This window comes from Bufo bufo, chromosome 5 (genome assembly GCF_905171765.1).
Source record: "Bufo bufo chromosome 5, aBufBuf1.1, whole genome shotgun sequence".
Classification (NCBI taxonomy): domain Eukaryota; kingdom Metazoa; phylum Chordata; class Amphibia; order Anura; family Bufonidae; genus Bufo; species Bufo bufo.
This window is the reverse complement of record NC_053393.1, coordinates 337,591,486-337,599,448: the sequence shown is the minus strand read 5'-3', so window position 1 is coordinate 337,599,448 and position 7,963 is coordinate 337,591,486.

The following is a 7,963-nucleotide window of genomic DNA, read 5'->3' as shown; positions in this document are numbered from 1 at the left end:
CAGATTCTGCGCTGACATAAGGCCAGATTCTCTGTTACGGGACCGCTCTCCTCTGTCTGGGTGCCGGGGCCTAAATGTGTGACAGTGGCCTGTTCCAGTGGTGGGTGACGTGAAGCCTGATTCTCTGCTATGACATGAAGACTGATTCTGCGCTGACATAAGGCCTGATTCTCTGTTACGTGACCTCTCTCCTCTGCCTGGGTGCCTGGGCCTAAATGTGTGACAGTGGCCTGTTCCAGTGGTGGGTGACGTGAAGCCTGATTCTCTGCTATGACATGAAGACTGACTCTGCGCTGACATAAGGCCAGATTCTCTGTTACGGGACCTCTCTCCTCTGCCTGGGTGCCTGGGCCTAAATGTGTGACAGTGGCCTGTTCCAGTGGTGGGTGACGTGATGCCTGATTCTCTGCTATGACATGAAGACAGATTCTGTGCTGACATAAGGCCAGATTCTCTGTTACAGGACCTCTCTCCTCTGTCTGGGTGCCGGGGCCTAAATGTGTGACAGTGGCCTGTTCCAGTGGTGGGTGACGTGAAGCCTGATTCTCTGCTATGACATGAAGACTGACTCTGCGCTGACATAAGGCCAGATTCTCTGTTACGGGACCTCTCTCCTCTGCCTGGGTGCCTGGGCCTAAACATAGAAACATAGAATGTGTCGGCAGATAAGAACCATTTGGCCCATCTAGTCTGCCCAATATACTGAATACTATGGATAGCCCCCGGCCCTATCTTATATGAAGGATGGCCTTGTGCCTATCCCATGCATGCTTAAACCCCTTCACTGTATTTGCAGCTACCACTTCTGCAGGAAGGCTATTCCATGCATCCACTACTCTCTCAGTAAAGTAATACTTCCTTATATTACTTTTAAACCTTTGCCCCTCTAATTTAAAACTGTGTCCTCTTGTGGTAGTTTTTCTTCTTTTAAATATGCTCTCTTCCTTTACCGAGTTGATTCCCTTTATGTATTTAAAGGAAGAGAGCATATTTAAAAGAAGAAAAACTACCACAAGAGGACACAGTTTTAAATTAGAGGGGCAAAGGTTTAAAAGTAATATAAGGAAGTATTACTTTACTGAGAGAGTAGTGGATGCATGGAATAGCCTTCCTGCAGAAGTGGTAGCTGCAAATACAGTGAAGGGGTTTAAATGTGTGACAGTGGCCTGTTCCAGTGGTGGGTGACGTGATGCCTGATTCTCTGCTATGACATGAAGACAGATTCTGTGCTGACATAAGGCCAGATTCTCTGTTACAGGACCTCTCTCCTCTGTCTGGGTGCCGGGGCCTAAATGTGTGACAGTGGCCTGTTCCAGTGGTGGGTGACGTGAAGCCTGATTCTCTGCTATGACATGAAGACAGATTCTGCGCTGACATAAGGCCAGATTCTCTGTTACGGGACCGCTCTCCTCTGTCTGGGTGCCGGGGCCTAAATGTGTGACAGTGGCCTGTTCCAGTGGTGGGTGACGTGAAGCCTGATTCTCTGCTATGACATGAAGACTGATTCTGTGCTGACATGAAGCCAGATTCTCTGCTATGGCATGAAGAGACTGATTCTGTGCTGACATGAAGCCAGATTCTTTGCTATGGCATGAAGAGACTGATTCTCTGCTGACGTGAAGCCAGATTCTCTGCTATGGGACCTCTGTCCAATTGATATTGGGTCATTTTTATTTTTTTTTATTTTTATTTTAATTCATTTCCCTATCCACATTTGTTTGCAGGGGATTTCCCTACATGCTGCTGCCTTTTGCAGCCCTCTAGCTGTTTCCTGGGCTGTTTTACAGCCTTTTTAGTGCCCAAAAGTTCAGGTCCCCATTGACTTCAATGGGGTTTGGGTTCGGGACGAAGTTCGGTTCGGGTTCGGATCCCGAACCCGAACATTTCCGTGAAGTTCGGCCGAACTTCTCAAACCCGAACATCCAGGTGTTCGCTCAACTCTAGTAATGAATCAATTTTCCCTGTAAAGGTAAAAACAAAACAAAAACAAAAAAAACCCATACATTTGCACACGAAGAGGCTGTCATGACATCTTGATTGAAGAAACCAGGAGAAATCCAGCGAGATGACGTCATCAAGTCACCACACAAGATTTTGTGTGGTGTTTTCTTCAAAAGCAAATGGATAAGGTGACTATTTTATTTTATTTTTTTACCCTGATTAACCCCTGAAAGGCCTAAATGTTAGCCTCAGATGCCATGATCAGCAATGAACGCAGCATCTGAAGAGTTCAATGACGGGGCGCCGCATGATCGCCAATCTCTGTGATTGTGCCCGCTATATACAAAGAAATGCGCTTTGTGACAGAGTGATTAGTTACAAATCAAATTTCTTTGTGAAATTCGGTGAAGCAGCCAAATACATTTTTTCATAACTTCTCTCCTCTATAGTTCTTACATGACCCTTATGTCTCTTTCACACGAGCGTCACGGATTAGGTCCAGATGCGTTCAGTGATAATCGTGCAATTTTGCTTGCGTCTGGCGTCCGTTTTGTATGCGAGTGCATTGCGTTATTGCATTGCATTTTTCCCGCGCGGATGACATGCAAATTGCATGCGTTTTTAACGAGCGTGAAAAAAACTGATCCATTCTCTAGATTTACAGCAAAACTGCAAACACATATAAATACCCCCAGCATGTTTTTTTTTTTTTTTTTTGACAGCTCCATTTGTTTGGGGAGTTTTGGTCGTTTGGCTGGTGTGTGCGTTTGGTTATTGGATTTCCCTTTGCAGGATGTCCACTTTCACCGTATCCTCCACTGACCATGTGTTTTTGCACTGGCTGGTCTTCCGCTGTTTTGGAGAACAGCCAGAAATTATAGAGGAGGAACTGCGGAGGAAGCGGATGTGGGTGCATCCTATTATTTTGCAGCGGGCCAGCAAAGGGCAATTTGTTGGTTTGTACTCTGACCTCTGTGCGCACTCTGTGAAGTTCTTTAATTATTGCCGCATGTCGTGGCTACATTTGATCGGCTTTTGGGGGAGATGAGGCCTGCCTTGACTTTTCAGGACACCAACATGAGTGTGTCACCTGAAGAATGTCTCATTATAACTTTAAGGTAAGTCTATATTATAAGACTCATACATGAATGAACCACTGTTTGCCAATACATAGTAGTTTGGTCTATGGCCTGTGTAATCAAAACTTTACATCTTCTATGTATAAGTATGTAATAGTAGTACACATGTATTGTATATATTATATTATAAGTAACAAAGTGTATGTGCTTTTGGGCTGGCCACTTTGTATAAAGTCACTTGGAGTTATACCAAGTCTTTTATCAGTCACACCAGAATCAAGTTCCGCGGGGGTTCATCTTTATAATCCTGGCTGTAATGATGAGGATTAGAGATGGCCTTGCGCTTCGTCCGGCGGTCGTTCCGTGGCTAACTTTGCTTGCTCGCGATTCGCCGAACATGCAAACATATGGAGAAATTCACGCCCGCCATATTCTTTTACATTGCGAAGAACTTTGACCCATGACACATCCATCAGGTGGTACAGGACAGCCAATTGAGACGTTTCAGCACATGGACATACCCCCTACCTTATAAATAAACCTGATCTGGCCGCCATTTTACATTCAGTGTTTTGCCAGTGTAGGGAGAGGTTGCTGTGTGAAACAGGGACAGGCTGTTAGGGACACCAAGCGCTAGCTAATAGGGCCACAGTCCTTTTAAGGGCTGGTATAGGTGTGCTATTGATATGTGTAATGCACAGAGGGGTGCGATATACTTATAATATACTTTTATAATGAGCAAAAACACATAGATCCTGCTAGGGCCATTTTTATATAGGGTAAGGCGACGGGGTCGCTCTTATCAGGGCGGGTGGTCTGTGGTTAGGCTATCAGGGCCAGAATACCACCCCCCTGTAGGGCAATATCAGGGACAGTTCTTTGCCCACCCTGTCCTTCAATACCACATTATCATCTAGCACAGGGATAGATGTTTTTTGCTTTCCCCGGGATTCATGGATGTGCACTGGAACCCCCCGGATTGTGGTAGGACATATGGTTTCTGATTTGGTGCTGCCGAGCACCTGATTTAGTGCCGCCGAGCACTTGTTATTGCCTATCACATCTATGCTTTTTGCTTAACTTTAATAATTAAATTTATTTTCATTTTGAGGGATATCTTTTCCATTCACACGTTCACAAAATGGGCCCGCATCCACATTTGCGGATCCGCACTTCCGCACTGTGCTTCCGTTTCCGCAAAAAAATAGAACATGTCCTATTCTTGTCCGCAATTGCAGACAAGATTGGGCATTTTCTATTATAGTGCCGGCGATGTGCGGTCCGCAAATTTCGGAATGCACATTGCCGATGTCGGTGTTTTGCGAATCCGCAAAACACTTACGGAAGTGTGAATGGACTCCCATAGTAACATTATTAAAGGTTACGTTTTATCTTTATGTATATTCTAATGGATTGCCTTCCTTGTACAATGTTATAATATACTTTCTATGTTAGAAAGTATATTATAGTGCATTTGTATTGTGCGGCAGTTGTGTGAGGTTCTGCTGCGATACTGCAGGTATATAGAGGGACAAGCGTTATTGGAACAAATAATTTCTACTGGTGTGATATACCAGTCGCCCCCAAAAAAACTGATTGAAGCGGGGTGTTATATACCAATATACTTTCTTTAAAGTGCATTTGGGTACTGTATAGTGCATTTGCGCAAACGCGAAAATTATATTGCCGATATTTAGCTTTGAAAAAAAACTATGAATGGGGATCGCAAATTCAAATAATACATCTGGTATGTCACTGTCCATGTTGTGGGACTATTTGTGCACTTCTAGTAATTATTTCTTGGCTGCAAATATGAGCTGAAGGTTTTTCAGGTTTACCTGCCGTTAAAATGAATGGGACCCGCTGTGAACCTTGCTTTTCGCGACCATTTGATTGTGTTTGCGCGATCGCGTTCGCGAACCGTCCCAGCAGATGTTCGTCCATCACTAATGAGGATATGTCACCTGTGTGTATCTGGTAATGGTCTGGAAGTTGATGTAGCTAAACTTTAAAGTACAGTTGAAAGAAATAGTTTGTGAACCCTTTGGAATGATATGGATTTCTGCACAAATTGGTCATAAAATGTGATCTGATCTTCATCTAAGTCACAACAATAGACAATCACAGTCTGCTTAAACTAATAACACACAAAGAATTAAATGTTATCATGTTTTTATTGAACACACCATGTAAACATTCACAGTGCAGGTGGAAAAAGTATGTGAAACCTTGGATTTAATAACTGGTTGAACCTCCTTTGGCAGCAATAACTTCACCCAAACGTTTCCTGTAGTTGCAGTTCAGACGTGCACAACGGTCAGGAGTAATTATTGACCATTCCTCTTCACAGAACTGTTTCAGTTCAGCAATATTCTTGGGATGTCTGGTGTGAATCACTTTCTTGAGGTCATGCCACAGCATCTCACTGGGTTGAGGTCAGGACTATGACTGGGCCATTCCAGAAGGCGTATTTTCTTCTGTTTAAGCCATTCTGTTGTTGATTTACTTCTATGCTTTGGGTCGTTGTCCTGTTGCAACACCCATCTTCTGTTGAGCTTCAGCTGGTGGACAGATGGCCTTCAGTTCTCCTGCAAAATGTCTTGATAAACTTGGGAATTCATTTTTCCTTCGATGATAGCAATCCGTCCAGGCCCTGACAGCAAAGCAGCCCCAAATCATAATGCCCCCACCACCATACTTCACAGTTGGGATGAGGTTTTGATGTTGGTGTGCTGTGCCTCTTTTTCTCCACACATAGTGTTGTGTGTTTCTTCCAAACAACTCAACTTTGAATTCATCTGTCCACAGAATATTTTGCCAGTACTGCTGTGGAACATCCAGGTGCTCTTGTGCAAACTGTAAACGTGCAGCAATGGGGTTTTTTTGGAAGCAGTGGCTTTCTCTGTGGTATCCTCCAATGAAATCCATTCTTGTTTAGTGTTTTACGTATCGTAGATTGGCTAACAGGGATGTTAGCATATGCCAGAAACTTTTGTAAGTCTTTAGCTGACACTCTAGCATTCTTCTTCACCTCATTGAGCAGTCTGCGCTGTGCTCTTGCAGTCATCTTTACAGGACAGCCACTTCTAGGGAGAGTAGCAGCAGTGCTGAATAGGGATGAGCGAACCCGAACTGTATAGTTCGGGTTCATACCGAATTTTGGGGTGTCCGTGACATGGACCCGAACCCGAACATTTTCGTAAAAGTCTGGGTTCGGGTTCGGTGTTCGGCTCTTTCTTGGCGCTTTTTGAAAGGCTGCAAAGCAGCCAATCAACAAGTGTCATACTACTTGCCCCAAGAGGCCATCACAGCCATGCCTACTATTGGCATGGCTGTGATTGGCCAGTGCAGCATGTGACCCAGCCTCTATTTAAGCTGGAGTCACGTAGCGCCGCACGTCACTCTACTATGATCAGTATAGGGAGAGGTTGCAGCTGCGACGTTAGGGCGAGATTAGGCAGATTAACTCCTCCAAAAGACTTCATTCTGTGATCGATCTGCAGCTGTGGATCATTGAAGTGCTATTATTGACTTGCTCACTTTTTTGAGGCTGCACAGAGCGTTTTTAGATCACTTTTTTTCTGGGGTGATCGGCGGCCATTTTGTGACTTGTGGTGCACCAGCACAAGCTATCACCAAGTGTATTTAACCATCGATAGTGTGGTTATTTCTATTCAACCAAATCTGTACTGTTTTAGCTGGTCAAGTTATTTGTAGTGACCATAAAAGCACACTTTTTTTCTGGGTTGAAAAAACATTCCCAAATTTGCCATTCTCAAAATAACTAGTTTCTGGTATTTGAGGCCTACTTGAAATCCATCCCAAAAAGAATATCTTACATTGAAGCTAGTGATAGTGTCATTCAGAAAAACCTAAGACACACGCTAGCGTGCTAATAGAAATCTGATTCTGTGATTAAACCTATACCTGTCACACAGCGCAAAAAAAAAACAGGCCTCACATCTCTATTTAACCAAATCTGTACTGTTTTAGCTGGTCAAGTTATTTGTAGTGACCGTAAAAGCACACTTTTTTTTCTGGGTCGAAAAACCATTCCCAAAATTGCCATTCTCAAAATAACTAGTTTCTGGTATTTGAGGCCTACTTGAAATCTATCCCAAACAGAATATCTTACATTGAAGCTAGTGATAGTGTCATTCAGAAAAACCTAAGACACACGCTAGCGTGCTGATAGAAATCTGATTCTGTGATTAAACCTATACCTGTCACACAGCGCAAAAAAAAACAGGCCTCACATCTCTATTTAACCAAATCTCTACTGTTTTAGCTGGTCAAGTTATTTGTAGTGACCGTAAAAGCACACTTTTTTTTCTGGGTTGAAAAACCATTCCCAAATTTGCCATTCTCAAAATAACTAGTTTCTGGTATTTGAGGCCTACTTGAAATCTATCCCAAAAATAATATCTTACATTGAAGCTAGTGATAGTGTCATTCAGAAAAACCTAAGACACACGCTAGCGTGCTGATAGAAATCTGATTCTGTGATTAAACCTATACCTGTCACACAGCGCAAAAAAAAACAGGCCTCACATCTCTATCTAACCAAATCTCTACTGTTTTAGCTGGTCAAGTTATTTGTAGTGACCGTAAAAGCACACTTTTTTTTCTGGGTTGAAAAACCATTCCCAAAATTGCCATTCTCAAAATAACTAGTTTCTGGTATTTGAGGCCTACTTGAAATCTATCCCAAAAAGAATATCTTACATTGAAGCTAGTGATAGTGTCAATCAGAAAAACCTAAGACACACGCTAGCGTGCTGATAGAAATCTGATTCTGTGATTAAACCTATACCTGTCACACAGCGCAAAAAAAACCAGGCCTCACATCTCTATTTAACCAAATCTCTACTGTTTTAGCTGGTCAAGTTATTTGTAGTGACCGTAAAAGCACACTTTTTTTTCTGGGTTGAAAAACCATTCCC